Raw genomic sequence first — 9599 nt, 5'->3', positions numbered from 1 at the left:
CTTTAGGGTCTATTGTTACGCCCCTGGGGACATAATATCATGCTTTCTATATGGATATGGGGGACATGATATCTGCACTTGCTATATGGATGTTATGATATTTGCACTTGTTATATCGGGGACATGATTCCTGTCAGACTCATTAGGAGGATACATGGGGGATACATGATATTTGCACTTGCTTGCGGGGGGCATATTATCTGTACTTTTTCTCTGAAGAGCATGATAAGGTACATGTTTTATTTCACATGGGACATGCTTTATCTGATTACATATAAGAAATCTAGTGTACATCAAGTTTTTTTTATATTAATTTCTTGTATAGTTTGCGCCCTGACAGCCTCAAGAACAGTGAACTGACCCTTTGTGTGAAAAGTTCATGGACCCCTGCTCTTGTAAATATAAGGTCCTCATCTAAGCACGGTTTTTAGTAACCTTTCCCTAGAAGACATATGTACGGTGTCCTGGGAAACGCTGCGCTGTCAGTAAGATTGGCATGTCGTACGCTGGAGGTAATTACATGGATAAGATATGTGTTCAGCATGTCCCCTGCGATGACCATGAATGAAAGATCCGAAGAGATACAGATGTCTCTGGTGTCCTCTCAGCAGCAATCTGACATCGCCCAACAATAATCAGAGAGCTGTGTGATTCAGGTTTGCAGCCTCCTATGACAGCCCCTCTTTCCCTCCCCTGTGTGAGTGGAGCTGGCGTTGGCTGCAAGGGGGTGTGACATCCCCACATACACAGCACACACACACATCAGGATCAGCAGCTGCTCAGACTCACCAAAGACCTTACAACTACTTCAGCACACTGCACCCGGACCGCAGCCAGACGGGTAAGCGCCTTTGTTCTGTCCCCCCCATTCCTTGCTCAGATCTGCACCTTCCCTTGTCTCCTTGTAAGTATTGATTTTCTTTTTTGTTTATTTTATTTTTACAATCACCCAACAAAAACTAATTAACATAGCTGAAGGTAACGGTTTGCCTCTATTGTAGCTGACATCTGTCAGTAATTCTATTGATTCTCAGTAAAAATCAATGCCAAATGATAGAATAAACAAAACAATAGATATTTCATTACCAGGGCTAATTATGACATGCTTTTGGTTTATGGAGCATTAATAATACTTCTATGGCAAATTTATATTGAGTACAGTTTAATGATTTTTTTTTGTTTTTATCGCTCCTTCAAAATGGACAATAGCAATGTGTAATGTGTGCGATTATGCCGATAATCAATTTATTGTAGTTTAATGTATTGCAGATACAGAGTAAGGCTACGTGGTCAGTGGGGCGTTGCGGCGCAACTTAACGGACGCATCGTAAAAGTCGCACTGCAATAATAACTCTGCAGCGTTCACAGTGCGGCTGGTGCAATCTAGCGGATTGCGTTACTGCATAATGCACACGTTGGGCAGTGAAGCATACTTTTTATTGACTGTATGCTTCCCTGTATGCGATGCAAAGCGTGCATAATGTGTGGTGCGACCTTTCAATTTCATTCGGTGTGTTTTTGCTTTTACAGGGAACGCTTTGCCCACTCTGAATGTAGTCTTAGTAATGTGTATGATTGTTTGCAGTATCGCTTAGAGTCTGAACACGTGTTTTGCATGCCTTGGGGGTATTTATGCTGAGTTGAGAGGGTACATTAACTTTTTGCAGTCACTGCATTATTGTAAGTTTTGAGAAGTACAAGAAAAATGATAAATTGTATATTTGGCAGCCCGGTGAGCAGCGCTGGGTTCCCGGTTCCATGACGTTGTGGGTTTCATCCGGGCACTCCGGTTTCCTCCCACATCCCAAAAACAAACAGATAAGTTAATTGGCTTCCCCCTAAATTGGCCATAGACTATGATACATATGATATCTAAATATATATATGGCCATGGTAGGGATTAGATTGTGAACCCCTCTGAGGGACAGTTTAGGGCTGGTTCAGACAGACATCTGCGTGGCGTCGCACTTGGGGGCGTTGCAGCGGCTGCGCGGTCAGGCTTTCAGTAGCCTTCGCGTTGCGTTCCGATGCGGTCGCATTTTTTCTTCCCCTAGAGGGACATTAGCCGTCGCGGTTGGCCGCCCCCTGGAAGCTACATGTCGCTTCCAGGGGCAGCTCGAACGCTAACGAAAATCAGGACCCGAACGCCGCGTTTGTGTAAACACGCGCAAAAGCTCGGTGTAAACGCTCCCATTCACTTGAATGGGAGCGTTTATCGCGACGTTCCGAACGCTTGCGGTAAACGCTCCGCAAGCGTCCATCTGAGCCAGCCCTTAAGTGACAAGACAATATACAGTACTCTGTACAGCGCTGCGGAAGATGTTGGTGCTCTATAAATAATACTATGAGCAGAAAAGTATTTTTTAGTTTATTAAAAGCATTATGGCATGTTTGGAAAGCATTCATACTCTATCATAGAGTGCTGCTAACAAATACAGTATGTACTTTAGATGGTATTACCCACAGCAGTGAGGTGGGGAAGAAGGAATGTTTATAAATTTCATCTCTTATGTCTCATATAGTGGTAAATGCTACAATAGTGATGAGAAACACTGCAGTATAGGATGTTAGAATGAATTATTAACAGAAAGCGAAGGTACTAGTGTAATAGAAATTCTGATTGGTTGCTGGGCATGGACTCTCAACACTGCTTTGTATACTAAGATCAGTGAAGCTCAGGATCTTTGGAAGATCAGTCTATTCTGATATCTTGTTTGTTTATCATGCATCTGATGCTCTTTATTCAGTCAGCGGTAAACATATTCCATCAAGAATCTTTACGGTCCAGTATAGATGATAGATTGCTGTCACCTGGACTGGAGCGATCATTGGTGAACATTTCCCACGTCAGCTTTTGGAAAAGTCGCCGCACAGATAAGCATCCTGTTCTGTTTAATGGAGAAGGAAGGGGGGCGATAAATGGTTGGATATTGAGCGGCACCCATGGCAGGAATAAAAAACATTAGCACTCGTACTAGTGATGTCATGGGACAGTTGTACTGTCACTAGATATTGGCCCAAGATGATCACGAATGATTGGTTGTAACAGAAATTCTAACGTCTAACCACTTGTTAGACAGGAGACTACTCTTTTCGTAGGGCTGCTTAGCACCATAAGCTTGGTCCTAGACACTCCCCTTGTACTTTCGGCATAGTGTGGTGATGTCACTAGAGTTGTTGTAAAAGAACTCTTGTGCACATATATTGTTGAACTGGAGGCTTACAGTGTTATTGAGCTAGTGGTAAGGAGCTTTTTTCTGTGTGACCTGTGGGTTATGTTTACATTGACTAAATGTGGAAATGTTTTTTAATCTGCTCTACTGCAATTCACTCTGTCCTGGGACAGATATGGGGCCATTTCTTTACTATGATGGCAGAAGTATGACAACAGAGCCAAGGGCCCAGTGCAAATCTTACACTGCCACCCCAGCACCATATATATAAAATGGAGCTTAAAAACCTTTTTTGAAAGATAGCTCCAGTGTGAAAGAAGCATAAGTGGGGCAGATGAACAGTTTGGTAAGTGTTAGAGGTTTAACAACATTATTAAACTGCAGTATAGTAAAGCAACCACAAGATGTCACTGTCTGTAAAATGTGGTGATGATAGCTATGGCATTGTGATTTCCTGTATTCATTCTGTGTTCTTCTCTGTTCTAAGTAAGATGCTTTATCTAATGGGGGTGTATGAATTATCTCTGCATGTTTTCTTCAGTAAAGAGTTCTAACTAGTTATACTGGGAGCCTATCTGTGTGTACAGACCAGTCTGCTCCATCACAAAGAACAGAGGGGAGAGTTATTACAACAGCACCTTTGAAAAGCTAATGAAGTGGGTAAAAGAGGGTGCTAGGTAGGCCTTTTGGTCCCTGGTTCAAATCCCATATATTTTCTTTACCAGAAACAATTTTTATGGTCTTAGATGGCAATATTGCATGTGTCACCCAATGTAAGGAACTGCTGTTGTAGTTCATGCTTCAGCTTGCACTGGGATCACTCCTGCTCACCCTACCTACCCCACATGGGACATATTCGGCTGTTCAGATACCTTTTGCACACTGACAGCTGTAAATGGTCTACTGAAGCAATCATAAAAGATGTTTTGGGCCAACATGTGCATGTTGCTTACATAAACCTAAGCAGAACTGCTACCCCCAATGCTGCATGGCAAGAACACTAGCCACCCAGAAGGCTTTAGTGGCGCTAGTATGGCGAATGTCATGGAGCCAGGAGAATATCCATATGGAAATTCCGCTAATGTAGTTGGGTGAACAGCACCCTCTCAAACTTCTACAGTAGGTTTCCAATAGGTTGCAGTAATGGTACGCCTACCCAATTTGGCCAATTAGAATGTTTCAAGTTGTAGACATTGCTATGATTGGAGCACTGTTCATTACTTTCATGCTGGCTTACCTCAAGTCAATCATATAGCTCTGCTTTAGCTCATGCTGTGATAAACTTACATTATAAAGTACAGAACATTCAAACTGATTCCCCTAGGCTTATAGATATAGATTTGGCTTATAGACAGAATGATCCCCCCACCCCACTCCACTCCCGTGTCCATTTCCTCAGAGAGAGGAGTTAATCAGGGAAGGATCCAGCTCACAGTTTTATAGCGCAGCACCTGCTTCATTAAAGCCGTCTATTCATCCGGTAACTTGCGTAGATGGCAAAGCTGTTCTGTACAAGCGGCGTGGATTGGATTACAAGTCTTCTGTGACTTACGGAGTAGCCTTCTGCAGCCTGCGTTCAGCCAGACGGCAACAAACGTTCCTGGAAGATTTCCCGAGGATGCTGCCTGGGGTGATGTCATCATTTCATCACTCTGCATATAAAATGGGCCATGACCTCAGCCCAGTCACATGGCTCGCAAAACTAGAGGACCTCCGCTTTGTTATAACTGTGTCAGTGAATATTTTATAAGCGAGGATTAAGTCATGCTTCTTTTTTTGTCTGTGCATATGAATGAGTTTTGTTCAGAGCTGCCAGGGCAGGAATAGTTTCCGAGCACCTCCAAAACTAATCAGAGTGATTTTATACAAAAACTGTACAAACAATATTGCCCTATATTACAGCATTTACTTCCAGGGCTGGGACAAGGTTCTCCAACACCACAGGCCGACATTCCAAAGTGCGCTGAATTGTGCCCCAGTATAGGAAGCAGATGTGACCCCAGTACTCCACTTAGTATAATGGGCCAGAGATGTGCCAGGATTAGGTAGCCCCCCCCCCCCCCAAGTATAGGTAGCCACAGGGGCGTAGCAATAGGGGTTGCAGAGGTTGCGGCCGCATCAGGGCCCTTGGGCTAGAAGGGCCCGAAGGGCCCTCCATCAACTATAGTATTAGCTATAGTATTAGCTCTCAATTGGTCCTGTGCTCATAATAATCACTTCTATAGATACTTTGAATAGTAGTAATCATTAACAAACTGTTCCCCATCCCCTTCTTGCATCTCAGACACTGTAGATTCTATTGGCAGGTTTTTGTGCACCGTATCAATTGTTATGTATAGAGTGCTTGGGGGGCCCCATTGTAGAACTTGCAGCGGGGCCCACAACTCCTTTGCTACTCCAGTTGTGCACCTTCACCCAGTACAGTTTGCCAGAGGTTCACCAGTATTAGGTAGGTCCCTCCCCAAGTATGGGTAGCCAGATGTGCTCCCTGTATTTTGTAGGTTCCCTCACCCAGTACAGTTAGCCAGAGGAGCACCAGTGTTAGCCCCCCCCCACAAGTATAGGTAGCCAGATGTGCCCCCAGTAATTTGCAAGCTTCCCCCTCAGCCAGGGCCGTGCCGAGGCAGAGGCAAGAAAGGCTCCAGCCTCAGGGCGCAGTGTAGGAGGGGGTGCACAACTCACTCAGCTATCATTCCCCTATTGTGTTTGAAGCAGAGAGAAGTAAGAAAAGGGGATACATGGCAGTTACTGCAAGCCAGATAGCTATAGATTAAGGTGTTAGTCTAATAGCAATCAGTGTATGAGGGGTGGGGTGGGAGGGATGGAGGGGTGCACTTTGGTGTCACAGCCTTGGGTGCTAGAGGACCCTGTCCCGGCTTTGCCCCCAGCAGCCAGATGTACCCCCAGTATTTGAGATCCCCCCCACCCAATATAGGTAACCAGATATTTAATAGCCCCCCCCCCCATAGCAGTAGTGCACCCAGTATTAGATAGCCACTCCCCACCCAGTATAATTAGCCAGAGATGCACGCGTTTTAAGTAGGTCCCCCCCAAGTATAGGAAGCCAGATGTGCCCCCAGTATTAGGTTGCCACCCCAACCCAGTATACATAGCCAGAGCTGCACCAGTATTGACTAGTAAACCCCCCCCCCCCCCAAGTATAGGAAGTCAGATGTGCCCGCAGTATTAGGTAGGTCCCTTCCCCCAAGTAAAGGCATCCAGATGTGCCTACAGCATTAGCTAGGTCCCTCCCCAAGTATAGGTGGCCAGATGTGCCCCCAGTATTTTGTAGGCTCCCCCACCCAGTACAGTTAGCCAGATGTGCACCAGTATTAGGTAGCCCTCCCCACATGTATAGGTAGCCAGATGTGCCCCCAGTAGTTTGTATCCCCCCCCCTCTCCCCAGCATAAGTAGCCAGATGTACCCCAATAGTTGGTATCCCTGCCCCATATACAATATATAGGTAACCAGAAATGTTTTGTTATTGTTGAAGAATACTTTTCTATATTTTTTAAACAAAGGCATCATTATAATAATTTAATGAGCTATTGTATCCATGGCCAATTTAATGAGCTATTGTAGAATTATCCATTAATGAAATGTCACAAATTGCAGCTCCTGTGTGCAGATAAATTAGGGTAACCCCACAGTGCACAGGATAGCTGGGACTCCTCTGATTTGTTGCTGAGCAGTTGCTTTCATCACATAGTCATTGTCCATGCTTAATGCCATTTTAAAGCGTAGGTAAGACAGTTTATGGAAATGAGTCCAGCTGCCAGTTAATATACAGCAGAGAGCTTTGAAATGGAGCTGGATGCAGATAGGAAGTCTTTATTGCGAGAATTTGGCTTATGTGTCTGCTGGAAACATTGGTATTTGCTGGTGCATTGATTGCCATGAATATTTGATATTGATCCCTGCAGGGAATGTGTTCTATTACCTGTGCTGCCCCTTCCCCCGCACCTTATCCCCTGTGATCTCTCTTTCTATTGTGCTTCCTTACAATCATCTAGTTTACTGTTCTTCCTCTTGCTTATCCCTCGTTTCTCTTCCTTCTGTTGACACCCCCCCTCCATTCCATCCTCCCAACCATAGTTGTATCTCCCTCAATCTTTCTCTACTCCCTACTCACTCTTCTTCTCCCCTCAAATGTTTAGTTTTTCTCTCTATTTGGGCCATATGATAAGAAGCTTGGAGGATGTGAGCTATTCATCACCTGGCCATCGCACAAGGATTACAGGCACATCCAATCGCCGATTTCACTTTTGCGATGACCAAGCGTATTCTAGTATTCACCTGTATTACTGATATCCCGAGTGATGGGGAGCAGGGGTGTAACTAGAGGGGAGCAGTCCTTGCAATCGCAGGGGACCCCAACTTCTATCTTTCCCTTCCTCCAATACAGGCGACCATTCAGCCCGTGAATCTGCAGTGTAACAAAGAAATGTTTTGCTGTTGTGTATGTTTTATAACAAAGAGGAAGTTCTGAGTTCAGGTACCCTTTAATAAACTGTTACCCTCCTCTGTTTACGACTCTCATACTGTAGATGTCTTTGGCAGGTTTTATTGCACCATATGAACTGTTACGTATATAGTGCTTGGTGGGCCTAATATAAAACTTGCTCTGGAGCCCAAAGTGTGAGAAAACGCAGAAAAGCCACCGCGTGTGCTCAGAACAAGGCGGCTGATTCCGCGTCCTACGCGGCGGTCTGCACGCATAGGCCTACATCCAGTAGTATGGCCGAACGTGGAGAAACCGCCGAATGCCTTGATAGCGGTGCGGCGGATTCTGCGTCCAGCGCGGTGAGTGCTTTGCAACACATGTCTGGTGTGGCTGGGACAGATAGTCCACACAGGTTCAGAAGGACACGCACGCGCGCGTGCTGAGAGGCAGAGCTTTTATGACAGCCAGAAGGGAGTCAGCTGACCAAGCCGGTCAGCTGACAATTCCACCACTTCCCATTGGTCCAGCACTTAGGGGAGGCGCTGGAGAGCGCCTTGCTATATATACTGGGTGCTGGTCATTCTCTGGTTGTCTGCCGTTGCGATCACTAAGTGGTAGCACTCAGACCTGTTTGTCAGAATCTGTGTTATTCTTTAGACTAGTTCCAGGGTGTTGATGATTACGGAGCTCACACCCAAGACTAGGAATACTGTGTATTTGTGTTATTCTCTAGACTAGTTCCAGGGTGTTGATGACTACGGAGCTCACACCCAAGACTAGGAATACTGTGTATTATCTGTGTTATCATTCAGACTAGTTCCAGGGTGTTGATGACTACGGAGCTCACACCCAAGTCTAGGAATTAGCGTTACCATCCTGTTATACTTCAGACTAGTTCCAGGGTGTTGATGATCAAGGAGCTCACACCTATAGACTAGACATTGTTGATTATTTGTTATGACCTTCTGCTTTCCTGACCTCTCTTCTGATTTCTGATTTGGTACTTCGCTATATCTGTTACTCCGTTGCCAAACCTTGCTTGCCTTAGGACTCCGAGTCTGTCTCCTTCCTCTGTACCTAATCTGTCTGTCTGTTGCCGACCTGGCTTGTCCGACCTCGAGAACTATCTCCTCTGTTTAGAAATAGTTCACAGATCTGTCAGGGACACTCCACCATTAGTGTCACTCACACTCTGGTCCTTCCCATTCTCAGCCTGACTCCTCCCCTTGGGGAGCCTCAGGCTTTTGGAAGGAGCCTGTTCTTTGGGCAGTATCTCTACTGCCTTGCACCCTCTATACGGGTGCTCTCCTCAAAGTATTACTGTTGCTCCAAACACTCATATTACTCAGGTGTCCAGAGGTTAGAGATATGTCTAATTATCGGTGATACTGCAGATCATCAATAATCAGGTATATATCTGTATTCTCCGTGATACTGCAGATCACCGATAATCAGATCCTCTCTGTGTTACACCGATCGTTACAGAACGGCAGACCAAATACAAATGGACGTACTCACCGGCCATCTGGGCACACTTACCACTTCGGTGGATAACATCAACCAAGTGCTGGGTAGTCACCGGGCATTAATTGATGCTTTTTCCGGGTCTGTACAAACCCTCCAGATGGCTGTGGATGAAGTGCGATCTCCTCCTAGCTCAGACATACGTATGCCTGTACCTGAAAAATGTTCTGGTCACAGATCTGATTTCCGAAATTTTAGGAGTAGAGTGTTATCATACTTTGAGTTGAGACCTAAATCGTCAGGAACTATGGCCCAAAGGGTCACATTTATTAAAACTTTGTTATCAGGTGATTCTCAGACCTGGGCGTACAGTCTGCCCGTCGGAGACTTAGCCCTAACCTCTGTGGAGGAATTTTTTAAAGCCATGGCTATAATTTACGATGATCCAGACATTGCCTCGACTTCTGAGCGGAAGCTCAAACTGTTACGTCAAGGCAAGAGTCCGGTTGAGGAGAAT

At 45.3% G+C, this 9599-nt stretch overlaps 1 protein-coding gene across 1 annotated transcript in view; it reads left to right on the top strand.

Moving 5' to 3' along the window:
* The first annotated feature begins 762 nt into the window (after positions 1-762).
* Positions 763-9599, top strand: part of LEPR (leptin receptor) — a 153872-nt gene continuing 145035 nt past the window's right edge. The window contains exon 1 of the mRNA XM_068239298.1: positions 763-841. The gene's annotated coding sequence lies outside the window, so the exon portion shown is untranslated. The remainder of the gene's footprint in view (positions 842-9599) is intronic.

Source organism: Hyperolius riggenbachi, chromosome 6, assembly GCF_040937935.1.
Source record: "Hyperolius riggenbachi isolate aHypRig1 chromosome 6, aHypRig1.pri, whole genome shotgun sequence".
Classification (NCBI taxonomy): Eukaryota; Metazoa; Chordata; class Amphibia; order Anura; family Hyperoliidae; genus Hyperolius; species Hyperolius riggenbachi.
Note: the sequence above shows the minus strand (reverse complement) of the source record. Positions and strands in the feature narration are given on the sequence as shown.